Source organism: Podarcis bocagei, assembly GCF_964188305.1.
Source record: "Podarcis bocagei genome assembly, chromosome: 2".
Lineage (NCBI taxonomy): Eukaryota > Metazoa > Chordata > Lepidosauria > Squamata > Lacertidae > Podarcis > Podarcis bocagei.
In genome coordinates this window covers 15,101,990-15,115,231 of record NC_138126.1, presented here as the reverse complement: position 1 = coordinate 15,115,231, position 13,242 = coordinate 15,101,990, and the positions used below count along the sequence as shown (strand labels likewise).

Sequence of the window (13,242 nt, the reverse complement as noted above, 5' to 3'; positions counted from 1 at the left end):
CGAGGGAGGGAACGTGTGCATAGGGAATAAAAGCTCATTCTTTGCTCCCGCTGGACTGTGCCTGCTTTGGACCCCCGCTTTTGCAAGGCCGTATTGTCCTCAATAAGGGACGCTGGTGGCGCTGTGGGTAAAACCCCAGAGCCTAGGGCTTGCCGATCAGAAGGTTGGCTGTTCAAATCCCCGAGAAGGGGTGAGTCTCGTTGCTCTATCTCTGCTCCTGCCAACCTAGTAGTTGGAAAGCACATCAAACTGCAAGTAGATAAAGAGGTACCTGTTGTAGACAAAATCTGCCCATATTCCCTTATGGGGGACACAAGAGCCGTTGTAGAGTCCTTTGCAGGTTCTCCATCAGTTGGAGAAAATAACAGAGGCCAACCAGAGAATATTGAGAAGCAAAGCAGCCAGTAAGCCTGATCTTTATTGAACTGTTGCAACAGGGTGCTCCCCTCACACGCAGGAGAACGGAGGAGGACCCAGAACAAAAGTGTGCCTGCCCTTATATAGCCCTTTTAAATTCCCTGCCCTCAAGACCACCCCTCCATACATCATACATACATCACAGAAAAGGCGGTCTGCAACAGAAATTTGAATATTGTTGCTTTTCCTGTGCTGCTCCAGACATGTGGTCCACATATCTATGTATGTGCTTGGTTGGTACATTTATGAACATTTATTATATATAAGACCTTAATTTTTTTTATTACATACCGCTCCAGCGGGAAGGTAAATGGCGTTTCCGTGCACTGCGCTGGTTCAGAAGCGGCTTAGTCATGCTGGCCACATGACCCGGAAGCTGTACGCAGGCTCCCTCGGCCAGTAAAGTGAGATGAGCGCCGCAACCCCAGAGTCATCCGCAACTGGACCTTATGGTTAGGGGTCCCTTTACCTTTAGTCCTCAATAAACTCTTTACTGCTTCACCAATTTTGTTCAGATGGTGTTTTAAGGAAAGGGGATCAAGGGTCTCAGGACCCACTTCTTATAATGTATGAAGTAGCTTATAGCAAAAAAGCCTAATAACTCTTCTGGGTAACTGAATAAATTATTTTAATAAATATTTAAATGGAGAACATATTTTGCCTTCTCATGTTCATGCAAACATGGTTCTACTCCAATCTCACTTAGTATTAAATTGTGTGTGGACATAGCAGACGCCACAGAGATTTCTCCAAGTGGTTCTTTATAGTAAGCTGGAACTGAACTGAACAGCAAACATCTCAGCCGGCCTGCTTTTATAGGCAGCCGGCTGTCAACACTGTAACAACAACCACCTAGGGTTTCCCGCCTAAATTGACTGATGTGGACCCGAGTGAAAACTATATACACAATACCCCTGGTGGCCAGGATGAGAACCTCATAGTCCCCACTTCCACCTCAGCAAAGAATTTTTTATACAGAAATCTCCTGGACAGAAGTCTCCCTGTTTGCATTACAGGGAAGGCTCAGCCTCTGTCTACCTTATTGCACTCTCAATACACACAATGTCTTTTGCAGTGTCCTGTATTCTCCTCAAAGAAACACTCCAGAGACACAGGAACAGTGACAGGCAGCAGCAGCAGCAGCAGCAGTTTGACAGATTAGCTGGGGATTTTGATCCAGAAAAGGAGCAGACGGGGAAAGGTTAAGCAGAACCCCACCCCCCGGGGTCACCCTTAGGTGTGCTCAGTCTTCACCTGCTTCATGACTCCACCTTGCATGAGAAAGAAGGATGGAGCTCCAGGAAACAGGAAGTGGTCCTTCAACCAGCCAGGACATCTCACCATCACATACAGATCCAGTCTCCTGCTGGGGAGTCAAGAGTGGCCCTGGGATGGCAGAGAGAGGAAGGGTAGGGACCAGCGCCAGAAGGAATGGCAGGGCTCCAGATGCTCCCTTCTTTATATCAGAAGTAATAAATATATTAACTGGGTTATGAATAGCAGTTTTGTTACTGTCAACATGAACTTCATCTGAGCTTTCAGACATACCCATTTCAATCAAGAAAGATGCAGAAAATACTCTTTTATTCTGGGCACTTGACTTCTCCCATCCTGCTACCATCAAGGCAAACGTTTGGGGCAGATATCCAGGGCCCCACTCATCAGAAGCAACAGGGGGAGGGGGAGGCCCCACAAACATTTTCCACATTTTGAAGTTAAATGATACAAAGCCCCCTCAAGAATCGACAGAAGCTTACCAGGGTACCTTTCCTTCTAGTCAGCTATTCAGGCTCCTCATTCCTCCCCATTTCTCTATGGAGGGTCAAAGGCTATGCACTTTGTATAGATGTAACTACAACCAACATCTGGTATCTTCTGGGTGCACCAAGGGGGCCTCCTTCTGCATTGTCAGCAAGTGACAACTGTCATGGAACAATCCCCAGTGTCTCTGCAGAAAATGTTACTGATGGGCTTGTAGGGCCAGGGGAGAGAGGCAGTCTGCTAGGTGGATAGGGTTGTGGGATAGAAATGTCAATAACCAAAGACTGAACTGGAATAAATTTGTAACCTGCCTCAAGATTCTTTGTGGTTCTTTTGTGCTTTCACAAAGCACAACTAAATCTGCTGCAAAACAACAACAGAAATGGAAGTGAGCTGGAAGAACTTGACGAAAAAATAGGATTTTTAAAAAATAAACAATAGACTGGCAAAAATAAGAGAAAGAATAGAAATACTTAAATGCCCCTATTAACATAAATGAAATAAAAGAAGGAATTGTGACTTCTAAGAATGGTAAAGTCCCTGGTCCAGATGGTATTTCTATAATGAATTACAAAAAATTGGAAGAGACCATATTACCGGTGTTAGAAAAAAATAATGAACAAAATTTTAGAAGGAGGACAAGTGCCAGAATCATGGCAAGAGGCCCTAATTACATTGATACTGAAATATGGATCCAATTTAGAGTAAATTAAAAATTATAGACCAATCTCATTTCTAAATTCAGATTATAAATTATTTGCAAAAAAATTAGTCAATAAATTGAAAAAGATCCTGGCAAGATTAATAAAGAAAGATCAGTCAGGCTTCCTACGCAGAGGACAAATTTACAGCAATGTAAGATTGGTAGTAGATACAATAGAATACCTAGAAATGAGACCAGATAAAAAGGCAGCCCTGATCTTGGTGGATGCGGAGAAAGCATTGGATAATGCTTCAGGGGCATTCATGCAAAAAACTTTGGAAATGATGAGTTTGGGTGAGAAAATATGTAGTGGTATAAAAGCAATTTATAATTCCCAAAAGGTCAGACTAATTATAAATGGTGAAACATCAGAAGCTTTTAATATCTCTAAGGTAACAAGACAGGGCTGCCCTCTTTCTCCTCTCCTCTTTATCACACTTCTAGAAGTATATTTGAAAGCAGTAAGAGAAGACCCTAGAATAGAAGGAATTAAAGTTGGACAAAGGGCCTATAAGGTCAGAGCCTTTTCAGACAATCTAATATTTACAACAAAAAACCCTTTAGAGCAGCGGTTCTCAACCTGTGGGTCCCCAGATGTTGTTGGACTACAACTCCCATCATCCCTGAGCTCTTGGAGTTGTAGTTCAGCAACATCTGGGGGCCCACAGGTTGAAAAAGGCTGCTCTGGAGTATTGTAGTAATATTGAAAAAAACAAGGCCAAGAATAAAATACAAAACTCAGACTTAAAAGAAAGGGGAGGCTTTTCCCTTCCAGATCTCAAAATTTACTATGAAGCAGCTTGTCTTACTCGGATTTGGGATTGGATTAAATTGGAGAAAGAAGAGGTAATAGAACTGGAAGGACATGACAGAATATTTGGTTGGCATGCATATTTGTGGTATGGGAAAACAAAAGTACACAAAGGACTCCACAATACTATAATAAGTTTTTAATAAAGGTATGGGGAAAATACAAAGAATTATTGGAACCCCAAACTCCGTGATGGCTATCACCCATTGAAGCACTATCACTTAACATGTCAACAATGAAAGGAATATGGCCAACATACAGAGAATTACTAATAGAACAAGAAGGAAAGTTAAAATTGAAAGACTATGATGAGATATAGGAAGATTTAGTGATGGTGATGGATATTTGTTGTAATAAAGAAAATCAATAAAAATTATTATAATAAATGGGAAGGAAAGGAAAAAGAAAGGCGTATGGACAATTATCACGATTCAAAATTAATAAAGAAAAAACAAAACTCTGTAAAAAAATAGATACACAAGAAAAAGTAAAGTTAGAAATAGAAACAGGACTTAAAATTACTAATAGAGCAAAGTATTTAGGAATTTGTATAACCATGAAAAACATTCATTTATAGAAAGACATTTATATTAAGGTATGGAACAAAATTAGGAAACACTTAGAAATCTGGAGTATATTAAAACTCACGTGGGTAAAATTTCTACAGTCAAGATGGTAGTTTTACCAAAAATGCTGTTCCCTTTTCAATCAATTCTGGTTCTTAATGGCTTAAATTGTTTTAAGGAATGGCACAGGTATTTGGCAAAATACATTTGGTAGGGCAAAAAAACCAGAATTAAATTTAAATTATTAACAGAAACCAAAAACAAAGAAGGGTTTGGAATGCCAGATTTTAGGATCTACTACGAAGCTGCCTGCCTGGTCTGGCTTAAGGAATGGATGATATTGAAGAATACTAAATTATTGGATATTGAGCGCTGGGATAATATAGTGGGGTGGCACAGCTACCTGGATTATAAGAAAACAAAAATCCACAATGGATTGCTAAATCACATTATTAGGAAAGCCTTATATAAAGTTTGGGAAAGGAACAAAAAATTATTAGAACCAAAAACCACATGGTGGTTGTCACCAATGGAGGCAGAGGCAGTAAAAAGAAAAAATATGGATTCAAATTGGTTGATGTATAAAGATCTTTTAGAGGAAGTAAATAATAGATTACAAATGAAAAAAATATGAAACAATAAGACATACAGGAGTAGGCTGGTTTCAATACCATCAATTAAATGCAATTTTTGAGGAAGACAAGAAAGTAAATGGATTTGATACAAAATTATTTGAAATAGACAAGGAATTGATTATAAATGATGATAAAAATTTATCCAAATTTTATTTATCCAAAATGTATAAACTATTATTAAATTGGCACATAAAAGACAAAGGGGTTAAAGATGTCATGGTCAAATGGGCACAAGATTTCGGTCATACAATTGATTTAGAATAATGGGAAAACTTACGGAAAAGAGACATAAGATTTACAGCATGCTATACAATAAATTTTTTTTTTTAAAAAAAAATGATGTACAGATGGTATCTTAAACCCTTGAAATTGGCTAAAATGTACCAAAACAACCGTGGAAAGTGTTGGAGGTGCAAACTTAAAGAAGGGAATTTCTCCCATATGTGGTGGAGGTGACCTAAAATTAAATAAATTTGGGATACCGTTAATGAAGAATTAAATAAATTGTTACGACATACTTTCCCCAAAAAACCAGAAATGTTTTTTTGGGCCTATTAACAACAGACATCCCAAAAGAAAATTTTTGTATGCAGCAATGGACCTGTTCTTGCCACTGCTTGTCCACCAGGTTTCTCTTACGCACAGCAACCCAAGTCATGTGGGCAGGGAGGGGGTGGTGGTTTGCAGTGATTTGTAGGAAGTCATTAATTTGCAGCAGGTGTCCTATTGGGAAGACCCAGTTCTCCGAGTGCATATTCTTGAAGTTGAACAATAGGGGCAGTACAGGATTCCTTTGTACTGATCTCCCCGCTGCACCAAGGATTCCCTGCCCGAACTGCTTCAGGTTGTGGCAGATGTTCTCCTGGAGACACCTAGTTTGGTTGTCCTGTGGAATTATAACATTCACACCGACACAACCTTACAAGGGGCCGATTGGGACTTTGTGGAAAGCATGGCCTCCTTGGGGCTGTCCCTGAGTAACTTTGGCCCAACTCATAGCCGCCGACATGACTTAGACCTGGTGTTCACCTGTTGGTGATCTGACACTAAGTAAAAGCAAATCTAAAGAAGTGCCATGGTCAGATCACTTCCTGGTGCAACTAGACTTCTCCACAACCCTTCCCCTCTGCAGGGACGTGGGTTCGATTTGGATAATAATAATAATAATAATAATAATAATAATAATAATAATAATAATAAATTTTATTTATATCCCACCCTCCCCAGCTAAGCCGGGCTCAGGGCGGCTAACAACAATCAAATAAACAATCAAATAATAACACATTCTAAAAATATTTCATTATAAAAATTAGTTAAAATCAAATTGATGGCAACCGATTAAACAAAATTCTGTGCAGGTTGCCAGAGGAGGGAGTCAGGCTGCGCCCTGACCAAAGGCCTGGCGGAACATCTCTGTCTTGCAGGCCCTGCGGAAAGATGTCAGGTCCCGCAGGGCCCTAGTCTCTTGTGACAGAGCATTCCACCAGGTTGGAGCCGCAGCCGAGAAGGCCCTGGCTCTAGTTGAGGCCAGCCTAACCTCTCTGAGGCCTGGGACCTTGAGGGTGTTATTATTTGCAGACCGTAGGTTTCTCTGTGGGGCATACCAGGAGAGGCGGTCCCGTAGGTACGAGGGTCCTAGGCCGTATAGAGCTTTAAAGGTTAAAACCAGCACCTTAAACCTGATCCTGTACTCCACCGGGAGCCAGTGCAGCTGGTATAGTACCGGATGAATGTGATCTCGCAGCGAAGACCCCATAAGGAGTCTCGCCGCGGCATTCTGCACCCGCTGGAGTTTCTGGGTCAGTCTCAAGGGCAGCCCCACGTAGAGCGAGTTACAATAATCCAGTCTGGAGGTGACCGTCGCATGGATCACAGTGGCTAGGTCAGGGCGAGAGAGATAAGGGGCCAACTGCTTAGCTTGGCGGAGATGGAAAAATGCCGCCTTTGTTATAGCTGTAATCTGCACCTCCATAGAGAGGGAGGTATCGAAGATTACACCCAAACTCTTAACGGACGGTGCTGGCACTAATTGCACCCTCGCAAGAGATGGGAGTTGCCCCCTCAATCCCATATCGTCCCGCCCCAGCCAGAGGACCTCTGTCTTCGAAGGATTTAACTTCAACCGGCTCCCACGTAACCATCCAGCCACAGCTTCCAGACATCTGGTCAGTGTGTCTGGGGCCGAGTTAGGATGGCCATCCATCAACAGATAGAGTTGGGTGTCATCAGCATACTGATGGCAACCCAGCCCAAAACTCCGGACAAGCTGGGCGAGGGGGCGCATAAAGATGTTAAAAAGCATCGGGGAGAGAATCGCACCCTGAGGCACTCCACACACCAAGGAGTGACGCGATGACAATTCCCCCCCAAGCGCCACCCTCTGTCCCCGATCAGAGAGAAACGAGCGCAGCCATTGAAGGACTGTGCCCTGGATCCCCACGTCGGCAAGGCGGTGGTCCAGGAGTTCGTGATCGACCATGTCAAAGGCTGCTGACAGATCTAGAAGAATCAGCAGCCCCGACCCGCCTCGATCCAGCTGTCTGCGGAGATCATCTGTTAGGGCGACCAGAGCCGTCTCGGTCCCATGGCCAGCACGGAAGCCAGACTGGAATGGATCCAAAGCAGATGTTTCATCCAGGAACCTACCAAGCTGTTCAGCAACCGCTCTCTCAATCACCTTACCCAGGAATGGAAGATTCGAGACCGGGCAGTAATTGGATAGATCTAAGGGATCTAATGATGTTTTCTTTAAGAGTGGACGCACCACCGCCTCCTTCAGTTCCCCTGGGAATATCCCGGTGCCAAGGGACAAATTGATGATATCCCCCAGGGGGGCCCGCACCTCGTCTGGACACGCTCTAATCAGCCATGACGGGCACGGGTCAAGAGGACAGGTGGTGGGCTTTCCAGCTTGGAGGAATCTGTCCACATCAGCTGGAGATATCCGGTCAAAGTGGTCCAATACTGGACCCGAGGACAGTCGAGGGGCCTCCAGTTCCTTTATTGTATCCAAATTGGCAGGGAGGTCATGGCGGAGCAACAGGACCTTCTCCACAAAAAAGCTCGCAAATGCCTCACAGCTGTGTGTCAGATTGTTGTTTAAATTTGGCTGTCCTTCAAGGGACGTTAAAGACCGAATTATACTAAATAATTGCGCCGGGCGAGAGCTAGCGGATGCAATGGAGGCCGAGAAGTAAGACTTCTTAGCGGCCTTCACTGCCATCTCATAGGTTTTCATAAAAACCCTATAAGATGTTCTTGAAGCTCCGCCACGGGCACCCCGCCATACTCGCTCTAGCCGTCTGAGGTCCCGCTTCATTTTCCGAAGCTCCTCGGTAAACCAGGGAGCCCGGTTTCTGCGGGGTCGCAGAGGGCGCTTAGGTGCGATCTCATCGATGGCTGCCAGGAGCTGGGTATTCCAGCCCTCAACAAGCTCAGTCAATGAGTCGCCAGGGGGAGCAAGGTCCCGCAAGGCCTGACGGAATCTATCAGGGTCCATCAGCCTCCGCGGGCGAGCCCAAATTGGCTCGCCACCTAAGCGGGGTGGGGGTGGAAAATCAATCCTGGCTTTCAGTGCGTAGTGATCAGACCATGGCACCTTCATCGAGGGAGACATGATCACATCTATACCGGCGCCAAAGATCAAATCCAGCGTGTGGCCTGCTTGATGTGTGGGGCCCGAAACAAACTGGGAGAGGCCTGGTGTCGCCATGGAAGACACCAGGTCCAGAGCCTGTGAGGAGGGAGTGGCATCAGCATGGATGTTGAAGTCCCCCAGTACCAATAGGTTGGGGAACTCCAAGGCCCAGCCGGCCACCGCCTCCAACAGGTCTGACAGGGTGGCTGCTGGTGCGCTAGGTGGCCGGTACACCAGCCAGACAGCCAAGCTCACCTCGGAGCCCCACACTAGGCCAACACATTCAATGCCGGGGATCGATGGCAATGGCAGAGCCCTGAAAGAACAGTCTTCTCGGATTAATAATGCCACCCCTCCCCCCCCGGCCCACAGTCCGCGACTGGTGGAGGACGGAGAAACCTGGGGGCGCCATCTCTCGTAAGGTAACAGTTTCCCCTTTGCGTACCCAGGTCTCCGTCACGCAAGCCAGGTCAACCCCCTGTGAGGTGAAGAAGTCTCGCAGGGTGGCGGTTTTTTTGCCTATAGACCTGGCATTGCACAACACCAGTGACGGAGGTGAGTAATTCTTGCTCACCCTACCTTCGTCCCTCGGGATGGGGCGCAGATTGGAAGGGGTACGAGCATATCCATATCTCGATCCCCTTCGCCTATGACATCTGCCCCCACCGCCATACCTCCCTCGTCCCACTACGGTAGCAATCCCAGGCCTCAAACCAACCTCCATTTACAGAATAGAAACAAGTCAAATCAAAAACAATTGTACCAACACAACAAATCCCCACCCCACTCAATAACCAACCCCAAACCAAACTAAAACAGAACAAAATAGAAATACATCAATAAAAACCACCGTTCACGGTGGGACAACAAAGTAAAAAATAAAAACCCCTATAAAACATTTTAAAATATATAAAAACATATTAAGCATTTGCCGCGGCAACATCAGTGTCCTTAAAACAGTAGCGGTGGCAAGTGTGGGCCCCGCCCCCTAGGCCTGGAAGAGTGTGCCTACAGGAGGGAGCGGCCTTCCTCAACCCCCACGGTGGAGCCGCAGCAATGGTGTCCCAGTGCCTCATGAGGCCTCTTAAGCTGTGGCAGTGGTGAGTCAGTCTAGGCCCCGCCCCCTGGGCCTGGTGGAATCAGCCTGAGGAGGGAGCGGCCTTCCCAACTCACAGTGCAGCAGCAGCAGTGGTGTTCCGGTGCCTCGTGCGGCCTCTTAAGCTGTGGCAGTGGTGAGTCAGTCTGGGCCCCGCCCCCTGGGCCTGGTGGAATCAGCCTGAGGAGGGAGCGGCCTTCCCAACTCACAGTGCAGCAGCAGCAGTGGTGTTCCGGTGCCTCGTGCGGCCTCTTAAGCTGTGGCAGTGGTGAGTCAGTCTGGGCCCCGCCCCCTGGGCCTGGCGGAATCAGCCTGAGGAGGGAGCGGCCTTCCCAACTCACAATGCAGCAGCAGCAGTGGTGTTCCGGTGCCTCGTGCGGCCTCTTAAGCTGTGGCAGTGGTGAGTCAGTCTAGGCCCCGCCCCCTGGGCCTGGTGGAATCAGCCTGAGGAGGGAGCGGCCTTCCCAACTCACAGTGCAGCAGCAGCAGTGGTGTTCCGGTGCCTCGTCCGCCCCTGCCACTTAATGGATCCAAATGGTTTCCAGAGAGTGGTAGGTGATGTTTTATCCCATGTTGATGGCCTTTCAGCTGATTCCCTGGTGGCCCGTTGGAATGTGGAGTTAACCAGGGCTATTGCCTGTCTGGTTCTGAAGCGCCCTCTCCGACTGCATGGAGCCCGGACAACCCCGTGGTTTTCCATGGATCTGAGGGCAACGAGACAGCCAGAGCACCAGTGGCAGAAACCTCATTCTGAATCTGACCAGACACGGGTTAGAGCTCAACGTTGAGCCTACCAAATGGCGATAGCGAAGGTGAAGAAAACCTTCTTCACCCCCTCTATTGCATCTGCAGAAAACAGCAGCAGGAGACTCATTCAGGTGGTTAGCAATTTAATGGAACCATCTCTCCAATGGAGTCCGGTACGGGCCACATGATCTCCTGCAATGATTTTGCAAAGTTTTTTTTGCAGATAAAGTCACTCAGATTCAGAGAGGTAGACTCCCCCGTGGGAGCAGGGCGGGGGCTGGTGAGTGCTAGAGTCCTGTCTAGTAAAGTTGTGTGGGATCAATTCCAATCTGTCCAAGGATGTGGACAGGCTGCTTGGACGAGTGAAACCAACCACCTGTCTCCTTGATCCTTGCCCATCTTGGCTCATAAAAGCTAGCTGGGAAGGGCTGGGCGATGGGCTCCGTGGGGTGGTGAATGCTTCTCTCTGTGAGGGAGCCTTCCCAGACACACTGAAAGAGGCAGTTACAGTGGTACCTCTGGTTAAGAACTTAGTTCGTTCTGGAGGTCTGTTCTTAATGTGAAACTGTTCTTAACCTGAAGCACAACTTTAGTTAATCGGGCATCCTGCTGCCGCTGCACGATTTCTGTTCTCATTCTGAAGCAAAGTTCTTAACCCAAGATAATATTTCTGGGCACCGAGGCACCACTGTATTAAACTGCTTCTTAAAAAAATAATAATCTTTAGACCCAGCCAATACGGCCAACTATCGCCCAGTCTCAAATCTTCCATTCTTTGGCAAGGTGATTGAGTGGGTGGTTACTGAACAACTCCAGGGAAGCCTGGAAGATGTGGACCATTTGGATCCCTTCCAGTTGGGATTCAGGCCTCATCATGCGACTGAAACAGACCTGGGCACGCTGGTCAATGATCTCCGCCGGGCTAGGGACAAAGGTGAGAGCTGTTTCCTAGTTCTGCTGGATCTTTCAGAGGCTTTTGACACCATTAGCCATAACATCCTTCTGGACCCACTAGAGGGGCTGGGAGCTAGATGCACTGTTATACACTGGGGCGTGTTCAGAAAGTCGTGTTGGGGGTTGAGTGTTCAGACCCCTGAGCTTTCACTTGTGGGGTGCCTCAGGGTTCCGTCCTCTCCTCATGCTTTTCAACATCTATATGAAGCCGCTGGGAGAGATCAGGGGGTTTGGGCTGGGTGTTCACCAGTATGCGGATACCCAGCTCAACCTCTCTTTCAAATCAGGACCAGTGAAGATGGTGGAAGTCCCGTGTGAGTGTCTGGAGGCGGTTGGAGGATGGATGGCGGCTAACATATTAAAGTTGAATGCTGACAAGGTAGATGTCCTGTTTTGGTGGGACAGGAGGCAGGCAGGTGTGGAAGACTCCCTGGTCCTGAATGGGGTAACTGTGCCCCTGAAGGACCAGGTGCGCAGACTGGGAGTCATTTTGGACTCATAGCTGTCCATGGAGGCACAGGTCAATTCTGTGTCCAGGGCAGCTGTTTACCAGCTCCATCTGGTAGGCAGGCTGAGACCCTATCTGCCCACAGTCTGTCTTCCCAGAGTAGTGCATGCTCCAGTTATCTCCCGCTTGGACTACTGCAATGTGCTCTACGTGGGGCTACCTTTGAAGGTGATCCAGAAACAACAACTAATCCAGAATGCGGCAGCTAGATTGGTGACGGGAGGAGAGAGCAAAGTTCTCACTGTGAGAAGCAAAGTTACAGGGAACCAGGCAGAGGGCCTTTTCGGTAGTGGTGCCCTCCCTGTGGAATACCTTCCCACCAGATGTCAAAGGAAAAAACAGCCACCAGACTTTAAAAGACATCTGAAGGCTGTCCTGTTTAGGGAAGCTTTTAATATCTGAAGGACTATTGTATTTCAATATTTTGTTGAAAGCCACCAAGATTGGCGGGGGAAATACAGCCAGATGGACGTGGTACAAATAAAAAATATTATTATTATTATTGAAATTCTTTTCTGTACATCCAGGGACTTGACAATCATCCTCACTTCCCAGGAAATCTGGGAAACCTCAGTGGAAAACTCCATACATTTATATGGTTTCCCGCCTGTGTGAATTATCTTATGAATATTAAGGTCTCCACTCCCTCTGAAGCTTCTTCCATGTTTCATAAATCTAGTTTTCCCTATGTGAGTTAGCGGATGTTTCCTAAGGTTCCATATTGACTTAAGCTTCTCCCCTGTGGGAGTTCGCCAGTGTAATGCAAGTTTATCCTCCCTGTTGAAGCTCTTCCCATATTCAATACGTTCCAATGGTTTCTCCCCTGTATGAGTTAGTTGGTGTATTCTAAGTGCTCTACTTTTGCTGCAGCTCCTTCCACATGCCATACATTAAAATGGTTTCTTCCCCACGTGTTAGTTGGTGTCTTATAAGGTGTCGATATGGACTGAAGCTCTTTCCACATTCTTTCCACATTCAGTACATTTAAATGGCTTCTCCCGTGTGAGTTCGTTGATGTTTCTTTTTTTTTCATTTAAATTTTTTATTAAGTTTTCCACAAAAAGAAACACACTCAACATCTCCGTTTACATATCACATTATTTGTCTTGTTTGGACCTCCCACAACTTTCCTGGCAATCATTCGTAGTTTAAACCTTATCCACACATTCCTTTATAACAATATTTCCATTATATTTTATGTTTTTAGTCTTCTTTACCTTCTGGTAATATTCCCTATTATTCACAAAGCTGTTTTAAAACATACTAGCGTTGTACCTTCCTCACATATGTTTTCCAAATACTCCGTAAATTTTCCCCAGTCCTCTAAGAATCTATGATCTTTCTGATACCTAATTTTCCCCGTTAATTTATCCAGTTCTGCGTACTCAATTAGTTTTGACCTCCATT

General features: G+C 46.1%; 2 long non-coding RNA genes across 3 annotated transcripts in view; one reads left to right on the top strand and one right to left on the bottom strand.

The window, feature by feature from the left end:
* The window catches only part of LOC308581287, a 196,492-nt gene that overhangs the window by 18,757 nt on the left and 164,493 nt on the right, over positions 1-13,242 (bottom strand). The window lies entirely within an intron of this gene.
* The window catches only part of LOC308581407, a 39,752-nt gene continuing 29,089 nt past the window's right edge, over positions 2,580-13,242 (top strand). Inside the window, exon 1 of the long non-coding RNA XR_014005061.1 lies at positions 2,580-3,396. This is a non-coding gene — a long non-coding RNA (uncharacterized lncRNA). The remainder of the gene's footprint in view (positions 3,397-13,242) is intronic.